This window comes from Camelus bactrianus, chromosome 1 (assembly GCF_048773025.1).
Source record: "Camelus bactrianus isolate YW-2024 breed Bactrian camel chromosome 1, ASM4877302v1, whole genome shotgun sequence".
Lineage (NCBI taxonomy): Eukaryota > Metazoa > Chordata > Mammalia > Artiodactyla > Camelidae > Camelus > Camelus bactrianus.
The window spans coordinates 26,795,998-26,817,642 of record NC_133539.1 but is presented as its reverse complement, the minus strand read 5'-3'; the positions used below and the strand labels follow the sequence as shown (position 1 = coordinate 26,817,642).

Below are 21,645 nucleotides of genomic sequence, written 5' to 3'. Positions count from 1 at the left end.
TGGCAGCTACATACAGGGTGAAGTAAATCCTGACCCAAAGCACAAAAGTCAGGCCTGGGGATGAATAGAGGGGTTGGTCTGAAATCCATGTGAAAGTTTGCCTTAAAACAGTGGCTCTCAGCTCTGAATGCTCATTAATATAACCTGGAGAGCTTTAAAACCCAGCATTGCTTCCAAGACCCCACCAGAGACCAATTAAACCCCAAATTACTGAGGGAAGGGCCCAGACAGAAGTCTTTAAAACTCCCCAGTTGGTGATAACGTGCATCTAGGGTTGAGACATACTGCCTTGAAGTCGCTGACCTTGAAAACTTTCAGAAGGGCCAAAAAGAGAAACCGCTGCTTCTAAATGTAGGAAGAGTTTCCAGCCTTGGGGCCAAGAGATTTTGCAATCAAGTTTTGATCAGAGATATGCCTTGATATTCTTAATTCTGTAATTTTTTCTCTTGTTCTCTCAGTGTTTATTCCTTTGTTTACTGGGCCAGTAAGTGATTTTCTGAAAAGCTGAAGTATTCTGTTGTTTATGTAACCTAGGGAGAAGGTAGGCTGTACAAAAGTCAGGGATAGGGAAGCGCCCCAGTTGAAGTGGGTTTGGGATGTTAGTCTCTGCCCTGCTGTTAGATTGTCTGATTTTAGGTCAAAATTAATTTTATGAAACTGTGAGAGGATTAGATGTCTAGAAAAAAACATGCCAGGTAAACATTCTTCTGTTTCTCTTCATTTCTACATTGCTGTAATTTTTCACTACTCCTTATAATAGCAGCTATCTCTTAGCAGGCAGCTATTTTTGCTAGGTAGGTGTTACACTAGTTTATACACACACACACACACACACACATAATCTCTAACACGCATAATAACCTTGCTAAATAAATAGTTTATCCTTTTCTGGGGTCATAGCTAAGACTTGATGAAATTAGTTTTTTTTTGTTTTTTTTTTTTAAGTCAAACTTATCATTAGAGGCTGAGCAAAGAGTTAAATTCAGGTGTTTGAATCCAAAGCCATCTCTGTTTCAGTAAAATTCAGTCGAACTCCTGCTGTGAAATAATTTCTCTGATGGCTAACAGTGCGTGCACTGTTAATTTAATTTTAGTAAAAATCTCGTGTCTTTTACTTCTTTGAGGAAGAGTGATGGATTGAGATTAAATTAGCGGGAGACTCTACCAGAAACCGATGGGAAGGATGATTGGGTCCAGCTTAATCTTTTTAATATATTTTTCTTTATCTTTGATTTTCTGCAGTTTGACTATGATATGCCTACTTGTAGTTTGTTTGCCATTTATCCTGCTTGGTGTTCTCAGTACCTTGAATTTGTGGTTTGGTGTCTAACATTAATTTGGGGAAGTTATCAGTCATTATTTCTTCCAATGTTACTTCTGTTCCTTTCTTTTTTCTCCTTCTGGTATTCAAATTACGTGTATGTCACACCTTTTATAGTCACACAGTTCTTGAATATCCTGTCCTAGTTTGTTTCTTTGCTTTGCAGTCTTTTTCCTTTTGCTTTTCAGTTTTGGGCGTTTTTATTAACATCCTCAAGCTCAGAGATTCTTTCTTTGGCCATGTTCAGTCTACTAATGAGCCTATCAAAAGCGTTTTCCATTTCTGTTAGTGCTTTTTTTTCCCTCTAGCATTTCTTTTAAATTCTTAGAATTCCCATCTCTCTCTGCTTACGTTATCCACCTATTCTAGAATGTTGTCTACTTTTTCCATTAGAGCCCTATGATTGATGTATTAAGCATAGATGTCTTAAATTTACGGTTTGATAATTCCAACATCCCTACAATATCTGGGTCTGGTTCTGATTCTTGCTGAGTCTCTTCAAACTGTTTTTTTGCCTTTTAGTATCCCTTGTAATTTTTGTTAAAAGGTGGCTGCGAGGTGCTGTGGTAAATATTCCTTTGGGAACGTAGTGGTAAGATGTGCGGGGAGGGAAAGCGTTCAGTGGTCCTGTGACTGAGCATGTGCCCTGGACTGTGAACCTCACAAGTGTTTCTCATTTCTCGCCCTCTCCCCGCTCTCCCCCTTAGGTGTGTCAGGAGAGGCTGGCATGGACCAGGTTGGGTATTTCACTTCCCCAAGGTGGGTTAGGTTCATGTAAAATCCTAGCAAGTTAGGTTCTGGTAGAATAGTTTCTCCTGAGGACAGTTCTTATTAAGAGGAGCACAATGCCCTGGCATATTTCAAGAAGGTTTCTTCCTTCTCTCCCCTTGTCAGAAGCACGAGGAAATTTTTCTCCAATTTTCACTGTGAAAACTGGGTAATATCTAGGAGATAAAACTCCAGAAGTTTGGGGCTCCCCAGTGCCTAGGTCCCCTGGGGCTTTGAACTCACAGGCATGCTCACAACTGAGCCTCCAGCAATGTGTCAATTACAGTTGGGTTTTCCTCCTCAGCACTCATTCCCACGGAGGTTTCTGCTTGTGGGTTTTTGCTCCAGTAAGATTCGCTGTATCCACCTGTCTGTCTCTCCAATTTGGGGGGCAGTAGTTTGCCCTGTGACCTCACTTCTCTAATAAATCTTGGGAAAGTTGTTGATTTTTCAATTTGTTCAGCTTTTTACTTACTGTTGAGATGGTGGGGGACTTCTAAGCTCTTTATATGCCAGACTAGAAACTGAAAGTCTCCTTAAAGTAATTTTATTTCTCATGGTTTTTCATCAAAAAATGCAAACTAAAATAGAAAATAATAGCCCAATTAAAAAATAGTCATCAGGGACAGGCTTATTTCCTTGTTATTTTTGAGTTTGAGAGAAATGTTTCTTCATATCATTTGTGTTGTCTGCATTTGTCTCTCATTCTTCCTGGCATACAGCTTACTGCTTACAGGTCATAGATGATCTCACTTATCTAATTTCACCCTCACATCCCAGGCTAACAGCATTTCAGAGTAAGTTTTTAAAGCACATACTGAGTTACAGTTGACCCTGGAATAACCTGGGTTTGAACTTCTTTGTTCCACTTATACATGGATGTTTATTGCATAGTTCAAACCCATGTTACTCAGGGGTCAACTGTGTATAATCTGTAGTTGGTTGAAAACGTGGATGCAGAACTCATGAATAGGGAGGGTTAACTATAAGACTGAGCATTCTCAGATTTTGGTATCCTAACTGGGTCCTGAAACTAATCCTCCGTGGATACGGAGAAACAACTGTGCATGTATTAAGAAGTTTGTGTGTGCTAGGCACCATACTGGGAGAGAAGTTCATCTGTTATGAAGCTTTGCCCCTGGGCTCATCAACGTCACGTCTCTCCTTATTGGTTATTGAGTCTGTTGGCTTTAACTCTTTAACATTTACATCTTTCAGTTCTTCAAGTATTCTATTTATTCACTGTTTGTACCAATCTTGGTTATTTGTAATTTTGTAATTTTTTAAACCTGCCTAGATTCTGACCCTTTTTTGTGACATGTTGCTAAGTTATATTCGGATCATCAATAATCTGGTTGTTGACCACACCTAATTTAGACTCCAAACATCTACACTGTTGTATTATTCGTAATTTTAATTCCCTTTTAAAATACATCAGTGGACCAGGTGCTGATATTTACTTGCTGTAGAGTACTTGCTGTATATAATGAGGTGACAATTGTGGTAACTTCCCATTCCACTCCAGTTGATACACTTAAAACAATTAAAGTTAGTCTCTCTCCTTTGCCAGTGATTAATTCAGGTTGGGCAGGCCTTCCCATTTTGAACTAGTGAGCTTAGAAGTGTTTTGCTGGGAAACTTAGGATGGTTTCCCACACTTGAGAGAGCACTAGCAGCCAGTCATTGCTCACCATTAACTGACAACTAGGAAGCATAAACTCTAAATTGCTACTGGAAGCAGTAACAATGATGGGTGGCCAAGGATGAAGTGGACAAGAGACCACCTGAGAGATGAAAGAAACCGAGTCTTTGACACTGTTGAACCACTAAACCAAGGCCCCTTTATCTGGATTTTCTTCTTTTATGTAAACTTCTTCCTAATTGCATAAGAATATTTGAAATGGATAATCACCAGAGTGAGATGGTGTGGTAGATAATAATGATGGCTCCTCAAAGATTCTACCTTACAATATAATAGGGACTTTGCAGATATGATTACTTTTAAGGACTTTGAGATAGCAAGATTAGCCTGGGTTATCTAGGTGGGCCCAGTGTTATCCCAAGGGTCCTTAAAAGTAGAAGGAAGAGGCAGACAAGGAGGTCTGAGTGATGTGATATGACAAGGAGTTGACCTGCTGTCTTTGAAGATGGAAGGAGGGGCCCATGAGCCCAGAAATGCAGCTGGCCTCTAAAAACCAGACAAGGCCAGGAAACTGATTGTCCCTCAAAGCCTCCAGAAGGGAACACAGCTCTGGTAATACCTTTATTTTAACTCATGTTGGACTTCTGAACTACAGGATTGTAAGGGAATTTCATATTAGGCCAATTAGTCTGTGATACTTCGTTATGGCAGCGATAGAAAACTAATGCAGAAGGACAAAAGCCACTGCAGAAATCGAGGGGCCAGCCTGCCCAGTACTCACAGGGAGGCCTCAATGTCCTGTTGAATTTAAACGATTTCCCAAAACATTCACATCAAACCAAGGCTGCCTTGTGATTCTAATGGCTTGATTCCAAAAACAAGATCACGTTATCCTATCCAAACGCAGACAAAAGCGTGAACCAGGTACCTTAAACCATAAAAATTAGCATCCTTGTTAATGAGTGACTGTTGACTGCTTCTTTGCCAGTTACCGATTTAGCTTTGCTTATGTCTGCTCCTTGATGAGATGGTAATACGCCCAAGTATAAAATTATCCTCACTTCATTACAGCATCTAATCCAGAGTAAAGCCCCAGTCCTTAAAAGTTCCCCCAAACGGCCTCAAACCCAACAAGTCCTCTCAGATATCCTCTGCTGAGGCGCCCCATGGTTGCCCTGGATGTTTATTCTCTCTGCAGTGCTCTTCTACAGGTGAGGTACTGGAGGTCTTGGCTGGACAGCATGGACAGAACGCATATTCAAATATGTTTTTAAAGAAATTATGTACTTTGTGGAATTTATTTTACTCTATAATTAGAGGTCAAAAAATACCAAATTCCTGTTAACCAAAATATGAAGAGAATAGTGAACGTTTTCTCATACCTAGTATCTTCCCTGCATGTAAGTGCTAGTTCTCCACCACGAGGTGAATTCAGAGGGAATCTAGTCGGTGGGTATCTCCTTGTCGTGGAGAAGAACTGCACTTGGGAGGAGTCAAGATTGTAACTCAGAAAAGGGAAGACGTGCACTCATAGGGTTGATGGAAAGTGTGAAAAGCAGCCAAACATCAAGATCATTGGTCAAAAAAGTAAAAAGCTATGGGTGAGATTTGATTTGGGTGTTGGCTTTGCTTTATTTGGTCAGGTGAGAGATGATTACAAAGAGAGGTGGCATCCGTAATAACCTTGATCTGACACTCTGCAGCTGAGGTTGGGGTGGTCTTCTCTGCTGCTCAGCGATGTCAGACAGGAGGATGGCTGAAAACACTACTTCATAATACAGGTCTCTCTATTTCTAAACATGTGGTATCTTTAAATTCCTATGAAAGTGTTAATTCCATAAAGTTGATGCTGGCTGTGTAATATAAAAAGTAGGTAACAGACTACTTGATTTGATTAATTACAATTCATAACTCAAATGTTTAAGAATGTGTCCATAACTTTAATTGACTTCTCTGTAATAAATGTTGGTACAATATATGCAAGTTTTAAGAAAGTATGTAATAATCCAAGAATGTAGGTCTTTTTTTTTAAAAATGGAAGTATAGTTGATTCATAATATTGTTAGTTTCAGGTGTACAGCAAAGTGATTCAGTTCTGTGTATTTTTTCAGATTCTTTTCCACTATAGGTTATTACAAGATATTGAATACAGTTCCCTGATCTACACAGTAGGTCCATGTATAAAGTCCTCTAAGTTATTTTGTTAAAATAATAGAGAATATTAAAACCACAAATGCAATTTGTTCTTAGAAAATTGTAGAGATTCATTTTATCCCAGAAAAACATTTGATGTATTATTGATCATGACTTTTTCCACTGATTTATTTAAACAAAGAAAATAAATGCCTCATAAGCTAACTACCTAAGCCCACAGATCTTGTTATAACAATGCTTATTTAAATTCTAGTCCATTAACAGCTTTAATTGTTCTTTTGATACATCTACCTTTCTTCACTTTGTAGTGAAGATATTCTGATATTTGCTACTTTTCCAAAGACTATGGAAATATTCATTGTAGTTGATTTTAGTCTGTTTTGCCCACCTATCCTGAATAACTCTAAGTTTAATCTTCAAAACCAGCAAGCTAATTATACATAGTAAGATATAGATTTTTCTCTGTGCAGTGGTGGTTTCTTTAATAAATCTAGCCACCACTGATGACATACCATTATTAACAGAAAGTATAAAGTGAAAGAATCAGAATGCTTTGATAATTACAATGGCTTTTTTTTTGTACATTCTTCAATTCAAGTAACCTTATTTTTATTTTATAGTAATAAATATTCATCCCTTTGTTGCCTTTTGGGTTAACTTCTTGAAAGATTAGTTTCCTGTGAGCTGTCTCCACTTCTTCCTTCCATCCCCTAGTGACCTGCAACCCGACTTCTGTTTCCATCACTCTAAATAAACCAGTCTCTTTAAGTGGCCTGGAAAATATTTTTAAATTCAAAGCATGTTTTTTAGTGATTTTTTAAAAATGAATTTGGCAGCATTTGACATTTTAAAAAAGATCTCTTTTCAGCTTCTTTTTCTATCAGTCTCTTTTCCATACCCATCACAGTGCTTCTTCAGATCCTTTCCAGGCTCTCCCTGCTTTCTTGAACAGCTGATGTCTTCAAGTTTCTTTGACTCATAATTTTGTCTTATCACTGTACATGCTCATGACTTTGGTTCTAGTTTAGACATTGTTGACCCCCCAAATCCTCATCCTTGAGCTTTCTTGAGCACCAGTTCCCCCACCCCAACCACCACCCAATATAGATGTTTCCAAATGACCCCAAACTAATCTTTCCAGAATCTAAACATATGTTCTTTCTGAACTGATATTCTTGTATTTGTTATCCATCCTAGGAACGTTATTTTTCCTTTAAGTCTCTCAACTAGAAACCTTGAAATACCTCTCCACATTTAACCTCTATCCTATCTAAAAATTCTGCTGAATTTTTTAGCTAATCTGTATTCCTATTGCTTCTATAGTTTTCAAGGTCCTATTTTTCTTTTGTTTAGATTATTGCATTGTCTTAGTTTGTTTGTTTTCCCCAACGTATCATCCACACTATTAGAGTTCTGTCGTCTGAAAAAAAATAAAACAACCCATCACAATCCTAAAGATACTACTTAAAGCTTGTACATTTTTTCCTTAACATATAAGCATGTAGGCATATCTGTTTCATCAATGTTAACAAGTTAAACAGGTCAAAAAAATAACTCTCAAGGCATAAGACTCCTGTATCTATATTCTACTGGTGACACTGGACTACAGTCAGCATCGTCTGCACATGCAGGCACCGATGGGGTGTGCTTCTCTACCTGCCGTAGCCAGCGCCCATGACCTCTGCAGCTTGCCAGGTAAGAGAAGAATATAAAGCTCACCGTCAAAACTTCTGAACTGTATTTATTGGATTTACAATGCATTCAACATCAGCAAACCTGAACTTCAGCAAACGTTAAGCTAGTTTCTCTTTGGGGGAAAAAGAAAAAGAGCAAAACCCCGAGGCTAGGTCAGAAGAGCTTTTGAGGCCAGCAGAGCTGATATGGTGTTGAGTATTTAATAGTCATTTCTAAGAAATTTAGCCCAGGATCTGACACACAGTAGGCTCTCAGAAAGTACTTGAGGATCTGAATCTGAACAAGAGAATAACGAATAATGACCTCATATTTCCACTTCATTGCATGCAGCCTTGCATAAAAAGGATCTGGGTAGCTCATTTCAGAAAAGAATACCAGCTCTGGGAAACTCTTGAGTCATTAGGCTGTAATTGTGTTCAGAGCCTGTGTGAAAAGAAGCCAGAAACCACTGTGTGCTGGTGAGTAATCTCTCCCTTAAAGAGCACAGAGAAAGATACGCATAAAGTTATGAACTAATGTGTAAGGGCAGCTAAATGCTATGAATTTAACATCTGAGGATCCAAGTATTGAATAGCTCTGACAGGCAGAATCACATGCAAGAAAGAGCAACTTACCAGGACAGGAGGACCTGTATCCTCCTGGCTCTGATACTTACTAGCTTTGTAAGCATAGGCAGATTTAGTTTCTTTGCTGCATTTCAATTTTCACATCCATGAATTGAGGATGAAAATAGAGTTGCTTTGAAGATCAATTGAGATAGGAGTATTGAAACTAGCTTTGTAAAACTTTGAAAAGAATGTTTACTATAAACTATCTAATCCCAATTTAACAGCAAAGTTTACATGCCCTCGAAGTAATAATTTAGTAACGCAGAGATGAAAGTTGATACAGAATTCTGCTCTTTAAACAGAAGACACTCTGTAACTTTGATGGATAAGAAAGAGTGGAGAAAGTCAAAAGTGTTGGGAATCCACCTGCAGGTAGGGAGATGGACGACAGAGTCTTCGATGTACTAGTGTTGGGATTAAATTGCCCAATGGCAATGCCCGCATTTTAGACTTATCGTAGTAGCTGCTTTGTTTCATTAAGTATTATATTATTTCCTTCAAATGCTACTTTCCTAGCTACAGTTATAATGCATTGAAATCCTGAAACACAGCTGGATCATGGTGAGGGAAAAAAGAAGACTGAAGTTCCTCTAAGCAAGCTACCCTATGTGTGTTCAGTCTTGAGAATAAGAAGAATGGTGGAGGGCGTGCGGAAGCTCAGTAGAAAAACCACAGCGTGGTGAAAGACATGGCAGCATGCAGATAAGCCTCGGGAGAAGCAAATGGCAATAGATCTCTTCAACAAGAAAAACAGTGCCTACAGACGGGGCCAAAGAAACTAAAGCTATTGGAAAGTTGAAAGAGATCCATTATACATTGAGAGCATATAAGAGAACCAGAGCTCCATTTTTCCCAAGTTATTTTGTTTTCATCATGGTTGTAACATTATGGATGCAGTCTGTTGCAAATAAAGCTCCATTCTATAAATGGATGCCAAAGGTCCAAACCAAAGAAATCACTTTGTATACACAAATAGAAAGGTTCTGGTTTTGTATTTTTTGTTTTTCCATTTATATCCCCATGTGGGTATCAAGTATCCATCATCTAACATAAATGTCTTCTAATTTTACATGGTGAAATGAGTGAGTAATCTTAAATCTTGCTCTACAGAGAACTGGATCAGGATCCTGAGTACAATAAAAATTGGATTGAGATTTTGGCTGTGTTAATGTTCATGCAAATGTCATCTTAGCAAAATGCAGGGAAACTGAGCATGAAAATATATGGCGTAAAGATACGCCACAGGATATGTCCAGAGGACATTTGAAGAATTTGGAACCCACACTGGAAACCTTTGCAAAGTTAAGGATCAGTTGTTCTGTTTTGGGCAAGAACCAATGTGGTTCCAAACATCTGTACCATTTTGTAAAAATTTAACACAGTACTGATTCTGCTATTCATCACTTCCAGTTTAAATCTAAATCTCATATATCTTTAAGCTACCTATCATGATGTAAATGGATATTTTAGAATTTTCCCCTCAGCTATTTAGTAGTAAGTGTCCTGAGGCAGCAATAGTATATTGCAAAAATCCTAGACTCCCTGTTGTCCCTACTTCTAACCGATATCAATTATGTTCAAGGTTTCACTAATGCAAGTCATTTCCTGTTCTGAAGATCATCTAACATCCCACCCTAGAATTACAGCATCACCCTAAATTGCACTATACCACTCTAAAATAAACTTTTCATGTCATGAGCCTTTTTATTAATAGCATTTCACTTTGAATTGCATTTAAAATGAAGTGCTACAGCAATTTCCTGAGCAATAACTAGAATTTACTGCTGTTTTTCTTCATCTGGTCACCTTTCATTGCATATGGTCAATGGAGAACAAATCTGGCCAATTAAAATCCAGACAATGTTTTTTTTTTCACCCTTTTATAACTAGAGTTGAGTTTGCTTGAAGGAGGCATGCTAGCTTTAATTACTGTCACTGTTTACTTAGGACACAGTAGCAAGTCAAGTTTCAAAGGAAAATTCTAGATCATATTGAAAGTTCTAAGTTTTTTTGTGTGGACCGGTAACTTCTACCTGTAGGTGTGAGGCTTCCTGCCACAGTGTGTTTCTACAGCTGTCAATCTGTCACAGCTGTCAGAATGCTCTGACTGTGCTGGAGTTTGTCCTTAAAGAATAAATGAACACAATGAACAAATATCACCTCCCCCCATATGTCTTTATTCATTCTCAATGTGGTAAACTCTTTAGGAGAGTTAATTACGAGTAGAAACTCAGGTGTGAGAATTTCTTATTTAGAAACTATTTTTTGAATCACCATCTTTTTGGTCAAAGTTAAGAACATTTGTAGAATCAGTTTGCCAGATTATTGATACGTGTTTCAGAAAAGGTATAATATACAGGTCCCCTAACTCAATTATCCTCTTCCCAGGCGTAAAGAATCCCAGGATATTGACTTTTTTTTTTTTTTTTTTTAGAACCTAGAATAATTCTCTAATTCAAACTTACCCTATTAAAAGATAAGAATGTGAGTGCTGGTGAGAATGAGTGACATGGTCAGCTGAGATGGAAACTAAGTCCTATATGCCAGCTGCTTCTCTAATGAGTGTAATTTAGGTTAATAATCTCCTTGTTTTAAAATAAAAATAATTATGGGGGTAGTTGAGCCTATCAGCCAGTCATTCTTTAATATGAATGAATTTAAATTATTTTCTTCTTAAAATGATATCAGTCGCAGAAATGAGGGGACTAATAAGACTTTGGGGGAAGGGAAAGAGGATTATTGACATTTTTGACAGAGAAAACACAGTATTAAGAGTTGAAGGAAGAAGAAAGGGATTGGAGTCTTAAAAAGAAATCTGAAGGCACGAATCAATCCAAAAAGATAAAGATATGAATAGATTCAAACAGGAAGAACAGGCAAAGAGTACCAAACATAGACTCAACATATTTTGCAATTTTGTTGAAGGTTCTAATAGCAATATTATTTTTTTGCTGAAATTTATCTTACATACCCAGTTGCTTTTAATATTTGCTTATCTTAAGAGACTACAATACCACCAAAACAAAGTTTTTTTAAATTTTCTTTTAGGGAAGGATTTGGTGGGTGTGTGCTGTTATGGCCTTAGGGAGACTGAGAGGTCATTGTTGCTAGGGTTGGGAAGGGTTGCCAATTAACTATGCACAGATAGCACTAGGCTCTGTGAATTTTGTCAGGTGTATTCTCTTTTAAATATCTTTTTTTCAAAGATCTGAACAGGGCAATTTTGAATGGTGTTTTTCTTTGCATGGCTATATTTATCAATTGATACCAACCATCAGCCCATTAATAAGTAACACTGAATACTCTAAAAAAAGTTAGAGAAATTTCATAAAATAGATTTGGTCCAAAATTCATGTAATAGAGGAAAACTTTTTTTGGAACTCCAAATGTTTACCAAAGCTCTGATCAATCTGCCTTTTACTTTTTTTTTTTAAATTTTCAAAAATTTAAACTCCACTACAGGTATAAGCACAGATAATTTTTAATTTAAAGCTTTATTTATGACTGCTTGTATTCATTTTGTTATCTAAAGAAATGACTTCTCACCTATATGAATATGTGTTTGTAAGTAGCAGAAAATCTAATAATAGCTTATATTAAAAAAAAAAAAGAAACTTTTAACTTATTTAAAGCAAGCATGTAATTACTTCTTGAATAAGACCAAGATAGGCAATCCAAAGCAGGCTTTTGAAAAAAATCCTACTCTACCTTTCTTGTCATGTGGGCTTTTTGCATTTGTGCTTCTCTGTCTCCCTATAGCTACAAGATGGCTGCTTTGGCTCCTGACATCAGAATTTCATCCCGAGGCAAAAAGTAGGATGCAAAACGCTTCTCATAGTAATAGAAGTCCCCTAAAAGATTTCCAGGGTCAACTGCCAGCTACGGAAATGAGGCCTCTTGGACATCCAGCCCCAGCTGTGCTACCACATGCCTAAATGAAGGCAGTCACATGAAAAACTCTAGTCAATAACTCATGGAAAGAACAACCACGTAGGTTAGCCCAGCCAAACACAGAATTATGAAGGAAAAAACCCCCAAAACCGAAAACATTGTTTTAAGCCACTTAGTTTTGAGGTGGTTAGTTACAAAGTAATAGATAACTAAAGTAGCTAAAGTACATAGTGACACCAGTTTCTGGTTTCATAAATAAAACCCTGCAAAAAATATCACACACAAACTTTAAAAAAAAAACAAAGCCTTGAAGCTTCCTGTGTTGTATAGGTAAAACATCTATCATGCCATTTTCTTTGCCTCTCTTTATTCATGCTAGTCTCAATTTTCTTGGCTATTGAATTGATTTTCTAAGAAGAGTTTAAATTATTCAAAGACAGAATAATTGTCTAGCTACTGAAATAACCTTTTCCTAAAACTGCGTTTGGAACGTAGTGACTATTAAAGGAGGCCTCAGAATTTGGGAATAAAGTCTCACTTTGAGCCCAGAACAGGAAAACAGTCAAGCAACTTATAGTAAAAAGAAGCTGGGGGAGCTGAAGTTAGCAGCCCATACCCTGAGAGATGATTTATAAATGGGTTGATGGCAGGGATCTGGGATATGCCTGTGCCTGATCAAGGTGACCAGGGTGTAGCCTCAAGTAGACATGTCTGAAATGTGATTGATGTAAAGGAAAATTGCAGGCTAGTCAATCGTGTCGTACCTTGCTTGACTTGACATAATGGTGCTTGTGGGCATTCAAAGAGAAAAAGAACACTGCAGAGAATGAATTCTCAGTGTTTATCTAATACTGTGCAGGGGAAGCAGTGTTCTGATTCAAAGGGCCAAAGTTCTTGAGTTAGAAAAATTCCTAGAGTGGAGGACAATTCATCAATTCACATAGCTTCATGCTACCCTGTGAGAAAATCCAATTTTCCCTCTCCAAATTTCAGTTTTTCTAAACAGTCTTATGACTTATACTTCTGGGTTTAAATAACCAACTGTACTAGAAGGGGATGTTTATGCACATTCCCTTTTAACCACAATTAACTGATTCTTGGAAAAGGAAAATTTTTCATTATAGAGAATACTGGGCCATCAAATCATTGGATACTATCATAGCATATAATTTCCCCTGTAAAATGCAAGATAATGAGTGAAGAAGAGTAGAGCCAGTTTCAAGGTGTGAATGTGGTGACCATAGTCCACTGAGCTCACTTGCTAGATAAGTGGTACCCCAATACTCAGATTATAAATAAAATTGGTGACTCACATAATCACAAATGAACATATATAATAGATTCTTGGGTCTCATACAAGTAGTTGAAAACATAAATGTTAAATACATAAATATCAGAATTCTAGGGTATACATTGACATTTGGTTGATATATGGGTATTTATTTAAAATTTATTAGTTGTTCTTAATAAGTCTGAGCCTCATCAAATCTGGGTATGTTTATAGAATCACTGAAGCAGGCATTCACAGGTACTAATGCCACAATTTGGTGTCAGCTTTCTCATCTGCCCAGGCATCTAGTTGACATCTCTCTTCTTCCTCTTCCTTTCTCCTCTCTCCCTCCCTCTCCTTACTCCCTCTCATGTCTTTCAGAATTGGTATAAGCATGATAAAGTGGAAGTTTCACTTTTTTGAACTTTCATTTCCTGCTTACCTATCTGAGAAGTGAGAGTGGGTGAGCTGAAAACTGTCTATGCATGTATGTGGTCAAGTCACAGAAAATGAATCAAAATGCATAGGACTGCACCTGGGCCAATTAGCTAATGTTATCAGCTTTGAATGAGAGAGTTTAATAAGATACCCTATGTTTTGCATTTGAGTTATGAACAATTGATTAAGGTAAAGCTAGGGTAGATTGGATTGGTTATAAATTGGGTGGTCATACACCCTAGTTTGCTTGGGCCAGTCCTAGTATACCTACTATCCCAGCATAATTTTTAGTATTGCTTCCTTTTACTTACATAAAATGTTCCATGTTTGAAAGATAGATTTTATGATCACCTTAGTTGTAGAAAAATTTGAAAATAGGTAAAGAGTGAATTTGTGTTGATATTAAGTTACTGTTCCTCCTCTATACATGTTAGAAAATTATACATGTGTGTTGAGTTGAATTCTGCAAAAAATAATATCAGACTATCCTCTAGGGGCTTGACTGCTCACCAACACAAATCTCCTCCCAGTCAGTGACTTTTCGTCCATAATCCTCACTCCCCCAAATACTTCCAATCTCTTGAAAAATACAAGCTGTACTAATATCTGGTTTAAAGGTATTACAGCATAGCTCAAAATACTGGGTAATAATATAAGAGTTCCTTAACTTTTTGGTGCATTAGGCATAAGGCTAGGGGGAGGTGTGTGGCAAAAAATCAAGCAGTCAGTAAGATCCCATTCCACCTCCCCAAAAAGACATGTGAAGTCAGAATTGACAATTATTATATTTCAAATGTGAATAATTGCAGGAATTAAAATTAAAGACCACTCTGTGTCTCAATTTCCTCATCTGTGACATGGGAATAACAGACCTACCTCATAGTTTGTTTAAAGAACAATCAGTTAATATTTATAAAGGGTTTAGAACAGTGCCTAACATATAACTTGTAGTAGACAATGTTTGTTTGAAAAGTGAATAAAACATCAAGAAGTTCACTTTAGATTAACAGTGTGAGTCCTCCCAAATTGTTTTCCAATGCCGATTCATGTCTCAATATTTTGTCCAATTTTGGATAAGCTTTTAGTCTTAGAATCAACTATCTAACATAATAACAGAGAGGAATAGACCAAAACTTTTTAAACAATTCTACTTCTCTCAACTTTCTTATTTTTTTCTAATATTTTTATTTTTGTTGACAGATAGTAAATGTGTCAGGAGTCCTATCAAAGAAGATACATTAGGACTAATTATGATTCTATCAAGGCATACAAATGAGTAAAGCTGATTGTGCTCCATTAAAATTATAAGTGGATTCTGAGATGCATAAGAGGACACAGATGGACTCTTGAAACCTCTTCTAGTAACCATGACAGTAAGAGAGGTAGAACACTCCATCCTTATACAAGCACTGGCTCCATAGGTGTGAAGTCAATGCAATTGCACAGGGCTCATTGCTAAGATGAGCCCTGGGTTTGGTTTAACGTTCTGCTGCTGCCATCTTGAAACCAGGGACCCCATATTTTCATTTTGCACTGGGTTCTGTAAGTGATGTAGCCCCTCTTGCCTTGTGCTTCACCAACTATGATTCGAATATCCCCTTACAGAATTGTAAATATCCATGCTATGTTATTTTTTTTCTTTACTAGCAACAGGAAATACGTGTTTCAAAAAAAAAAGTCAGATGCAAATCTTTGTCTTAACATACAGAAGACTTAGTCTGATATTTTTAGTTTCCTACTGTGAGCATTACTTGAATGGCATATCACAATATACTCCAAATCCAATATGGCTGAAGCTGGACATACTGTGTTCTCCTTCTCCAGTATGTCTGGAGTATTAATCATACTATCTTCTTCCTAGTCATTATGCTCAAATCCTCTGTCATCTTTAACTCTCTATTGCCTCCCACAGCCAAATACTTGCTAAGAACTACTAACTTTCCTTCATAATAACTCTCACTTTGATTCCTTCCTTCTCATTCTCTCAGTCACTGCTATATTGGAAGATCTAATCACTTTTCTTCTAATCCAATTTAATAGTTTCTTCACTGGTTTCCTGGTCCAGTCTTACACACTACACCCAATTAAATCTACCTATTGCTCTAAGCTTTCTTTTCCTAAACTAAAGCAGTGATCAGGTTTCTCCTTGGCTCAAAAACTGAAGCTTTTTACTTCCTTCAGAATTAAGTTCATATTCCTTAGTGTGTCATTTATATCTCTATGAATGAATTACAATCTACTAGTCCAACTTTATCTCTCAACCTCTTTGTATAACATATATTAAAATTACACTGACTCCTTATAGGAGAAAAGATTTGCTGTGTGTATTTATAATTTTGTTAACTGCTAAATATGTCTAGTCACTGAATAGGTTTGGAAATAACAAAGAACTAAGAGCTGAAAAAATGAGACTGAAGATGTAGGCAGGGTCCAGATCACAATGGGTCTTGTAAGCACCATGAAAGAATCTGATTTGTATTCTGAGTATGTGAGGATCCACTGATGAGTTTAAACAGAAAAGTAAGATGATCAGATTTTATTTATTTAACCAGGTCAAGGGTTACCTGGTAGAGAAAAGATTGAGGGAGACATGAGTTACTGGGGAACTTAATCAGGAAAGTACTTATGGGAATGGAGTAAAATTGTCAAATTCAAGAAATATTTAGAAGGTAGAATCGATAACGTATAAATGTTGAATGGATGTTGAATTAAGGATGACTCCATATTTCTTACTTTAATAACTCAATAACTAATGAGTCTACTTACTAGCCGAGGGAACAGAAGAAGAGTACCTGGTGATGGTAGAGGTGAGATGTGGGGCTTGGATATACTGATCAGTTTTGATGATGAGTTGTTAAAAAAACTTAACTGAGTAAATGTTAAAGATCTTCTTGGCTTTATTCAGTGATTTGTGAATTGGGTAGCATCCCATCTAGCAGATTAGAAAGCTCTGAGGAGCTGTACAAAATTAAAGACTTTCATAGGCAGAAGGGAGTGAGAACAAAGAGGTTTTACCAGCAAACAGTGGATTGGGTGTGGCAAGGTCACTTTCCTTTAGGGGATGGCAGGGGTCTATCAGGCAGATGACCTCACAAGTACTGACCAGGCAATTCTTGACTGACTGGTTTAAGATTCCATTTCTGGAGAGACTGAAATTGTAATTTAGTCTCTATGATATAAGGTTTTACATAGTGACTCCATTTTAGACCTGTTGTTCTGTTTTTAGCAGAATTATTTAAAACTATGTCATGGAGCAGTGAGAAGGGGCGCTGAAAGAAGAGAACTCCAAGACAAACGTCATTCATTTAGTAATTCTGCATGGAGTCAGTCTTGATTAACTGGGTTTAGCAAGTTTTGGTTATGTATAAGATTGCAAAAGTAAAGGCCAATTAGTGTCTTTTAGGGGAATAGAGAATATACAGGTCAGAAACAAAACTGTTCAAGGAAGGATTTAATAGCAAAATGATAGATTTAATTTTGCTTGTAGGGCTCATATTTTTAATCTTCCAATTTGTCTTTCTTTTTAGATTAATTTTAATCTCTTTAAGAGGGTGCAAAGAAAAAACATCTACTGACCAAGGTGCTTTATGGTTTGGGAGGGTTTATTTACTCAGTTTTTAGCTGAGAAGAAGCTTGTGCTAAGTATTCAACCTAACAAATGTTACAATCTAGGGAAATAATGAGAATGAGGGTAAGTGAGAGGTCTTCTCATTTTAACAGAAAGATGTCAGAATTCTCTGAAGGCACTTTTCAGACTGAAATGATGGCCACACTTTTGTTGATCAAGGGTAATTCTGCCTGTAAGTTTCTGCCTGGTACATAGCTCTTGGATAATGGTAAAAGATATTACACACCCTCCCACCTGGTATTACAGCATGCACAGCAATAATGAAGACAGATTAGTGCTATTTACCTACTGACACTGACAAGAGTAGCTTGTCTTTGTTCCTCTATTTTATCATTAAAGTCTTGTTTTTCAGCATTACATTGCCTGAAGACAGCATGCTGCAGTCTTGAATACCAAAGGAAAGGTGTTTAAATGGCATTAATGGCTTGGATCACCTCCTGACTAAGACCAAGGATATTCAAACTTAATGCTTTCCTCTGTCTTTAATTTACACTTTTATGGAAACATAATGAACTTGAAGGAAAAAAACATTTTTTTTTTAATGTTAGAGCTAGGACTAGAAGTGGGAAAGGGGTGGGCTAATTCCCTGTATTTTTTAATATATTTATATAAAATATATGATATTTTGGTTTATTAGGTGATATGTGGTAAGAAAGCTACCAAAATCCTTATGTTCACCCTAACATTATATACTCTCACAGATGCCAGATGGGAAGGTAATAAAGTTGATGGACAAGTTCAAATTTTTTGACAGACGACATTGAGAGGAATATTAGAAAAACTCAGTTTGAATATCACTAAGAATTTTTCTTTTGGAATCTGCCATTTTTTATTGATCTCTTATTACTCTTGGACACCAAGACAATTGATGACTTTTTTTTTTACTGTTACTGTCTCCTCCCCACATGAATGTACCTCTTTAATTCAAACACAAGTCCTTGATGTGGGATAGGAAGATCTTGGATAAAGTGTGAGTGGATCACATCATCCTGCCCTATTCCTGTCAGCTGTCACTGTCATTTCCTTAAAGCAGTGTATCGGATTTGTTCAGCTTTACCTCCACCTCAGAAGCCCAGCCTGACTGCAGAATTCTAGACCAGTTCAAAGATTCTTCTTTTGGCAAAGACCAAGTAGGCATTTGTGCATCGGGTAGGGTTCGTAGCGTCAGCCACGTCAGGTCTCTCAACGGTAATTTCGATACAACTGAGTTGAAACTATTTTCAAATATCAGCCTGCAGTGGGGAACTGTGTTGGCATTACTTAACTTCTTTCTGACAGCCAGGTCAGCTCCACTGTGACACTTGTACCCAATTTGTTTTCCCTCCTCCTCATCAATGATCACAGAACCATCATTTCCTCTTGATATTGTTTTAGAGTTGAATTTTTGTTAGCGGCAGATTTTTTGCTTGCTTTTTATTCTCCTCTTGAAAACTTTGGGGGCAGAGACTGTATTTGCTTAGGGACATAAATGTTGGACTTTTAAGCAAGTTTTTGAGGGAGGGTCCATATCATCCCGTAAGGATGAGTATGCTCCATTCACACAAACTTAGGATGAAAATGGGGAGGAGCAGACAGTGTCAGAATGGCTTCTTAACTGGGGCCAGTGCTGGAAGGATTCTTAGTTCATACAGAGATGACATCATTTCATAAGGTGACAGGGGTTCCTTCCTCTGTAGTGACCGCGGAGGTTAGATCTATTTCATCATGTGAAAGATCACAAGTGGAGAAAGACTTAGAGTAAGATGGCAGGTATGAATTCTACTGAGGTTGAAACTTTGCGTTTTTGTAAGGCAGACAATGTGAACCCTCTGGAGCCTGGGTGCTCTAGAATCAGAACAATATTAAATAACAGTTGCCCAGGACCATATCATGGTTCTCCTTAAAGTTTCAAGCATATGTCTCTGAAGAATTTCCTTTTGAACAGAGTCACTAAGTGTGATATCCTTTTTACACTATGCTATGTGGGACACATTTTTACAAGAAACACACCATCTATATCTGAATATTTGAGAGAAATGGCTCTTACTACAGAAACGTATGGGATAGGGGTTTGTGTCTGCACAGCTTTTCAGAAAGTCATGCCAGTAATAAGAAAAGCAATAACGTATCTGTAGAGAGGGGAAAGCGGGGTCAGGAAATAATTTACGAAGTGTGAGAAAAGATCTTTACATACAGGCAAAGAATTTTACAATTTAGCAGGATGATGTTAATAGTGCATTTATGAGATTCCCCTTCTCAAAGGTGTTCGGCTTTTCAGCTGGCTTTGAAAGTTACACGTAACTAGTCACTGCTGCAGGGTAACACATATTCCCCTTCCAAGTTATGAGAATCTGCTGTGGAGGAGGCACAGCCTGGGTGGGCAGAAGCTATAAATGTATTTTTCATCTGTCCACTCATACCCTTTTTTTCTGATCTTTTTTTTTTTTTTGAGATATTTTTCAGTTTGCCAATGTCATAAGATTTGTGAGAGATTGTTTTTTTCTTTAGTTGGTTTCCAGCTTACTGAACTGAGGAAAGGGATGGTGGCCTTTAAATTATAAAACTGCCAGGTTGAAATGCATATTTTTGTAAATTGCTTTCTTCCACCATTCTTTAGGAAAATTTCAATCATAAAGAAATACTGATTATATTTCACAGCAGGATTGGTTGATTCAATCCCCTAATCCCTTCTTTGCATAAAACATACTTTCTTTCAGAATTCTGAATGTTACTAATAGAAGCAAATTGCTGGATCAAATTAGTGAAATGGACATATTTTGAAACAGTGTATTAGAGAAGTTTTTTTGAAGACAACTCAAACAAGATATGTCCCTTTTCTAAATAGTTTCTTTAGCAAGACTGTTTGCAAGCAAACAATCTTACCACAAGTAATGAGAAGCCAGATATGGGATCTTGTACCTCCAGGTCAGTAGTTCAAATCTGGCCTAGATCAGTGATGACTGAAAATCGTTACCGGTGGATGGCTTCATAATGTTCTCAATAAAAGATTCAATGGACTTGGTTGCACTCTGCTTGTTAGTAGACAAGTGCTCAGGTGACAAATCATGTCACACCTCACGTGACACATCCTTGAACACACTGGCACTAAATGACACTTTTGTTGGTTATTTCATTAAATTGGCTCAATATTTACTGAAGTGAAAACCAGATAGCCATGTCATCTTCACAAATCATATCCATTGATGTATAATCTGATTTTGCTTAAACTAACACTATAAATAGTTTATACTTGAGTAAGTACACAGAACTGTGACCTAAATTTTATATTTTACATGATATATTCAAGAAAGAGCTTGGAATATTTCAAGAATGCATTATTTTTAATACTGAGGAGTTTAATACTGAGGTGTTTATTTTACCTTACAGATTTATTCCAACGCATGGCATAATTCTGTAAATTGGAAAACTGCCCTTTTATTCATTTCTCGACTACAACAAGAAAGGAAATTATTCTAAAATCTTTCACTCACTTTTCCAATAATACTCCAAAGAAAATGTTTACTCCATTGTTAGGTAGGAAAAAATTTTCCTCTACCCTTCTAAGTTCATCTGGCTGGTCTGGGAGTTAAAGTGACATGAGACAGATTAATAGGAGAAAATCAAACAAAAGTTTAATAGCATATACACCTGGAAGAGCCCCAGGCAATCTGAGTAACTTGCCCCAAAGGCTGAAGATCTCACCTTAAATACCATCTTTAATTCAAGACAAAAGTAGTTTGGGACTTCAAAGGAGGGGAAGGCAGTTCACTTGGAGATGGAAAAGCAAATGCTTGGTGAACAAATGTTTGCTGGGCCCTGCAGAGTCAAGGAGACACAAAGTGGAATTTTAACAGACTTTGCTAGTTCCTCTCTGTCTACCATGGCTAGTTCATATTATACTATTGTGATCTCTGGTGATAGTTCCTCTCCTGGAACAGGTCTTCTATCTACATACTTTTAGGAAGTTAAGGGGCAGGTCAAAGGTTCATCTTGAGTCTTCTGGGCCTTAAAATAACCAGCCTAAATTAATCCTCATGCAAAAGAGACACATTTGGGGTGGCAAATTTTGCTCTCCTGCACCATTGAGAACTGGGCTATGCTTTCACGTAGGTGAGCTGAGTTTTGGTGGAAAACCAGGATAAGAATAATTCTTGGAAGTGATGGAATTCAGGACATACTATCTCAAAATAGGGTACTTGGCACATTAAGTATTTCAAGCTGAAGGAATTTGAGAAGTGACAGATGCAGGTC

The 21,645-nt window shown here is 37.2% G+C and overlaps 1 long non-coding RNA gene across 7 annotated transcripts in view; it reads left to right on the top strand.

Moving 5' to 3' along the window:
* The window catches only part of LOC105073195 (uncharacterized), a 731,725-nt gene that overhangs the window by 364,863 nt on the left and 345,217 nt on the right, over nt 1-21,645 (top strand). The window lies entirely within an intron of this gene.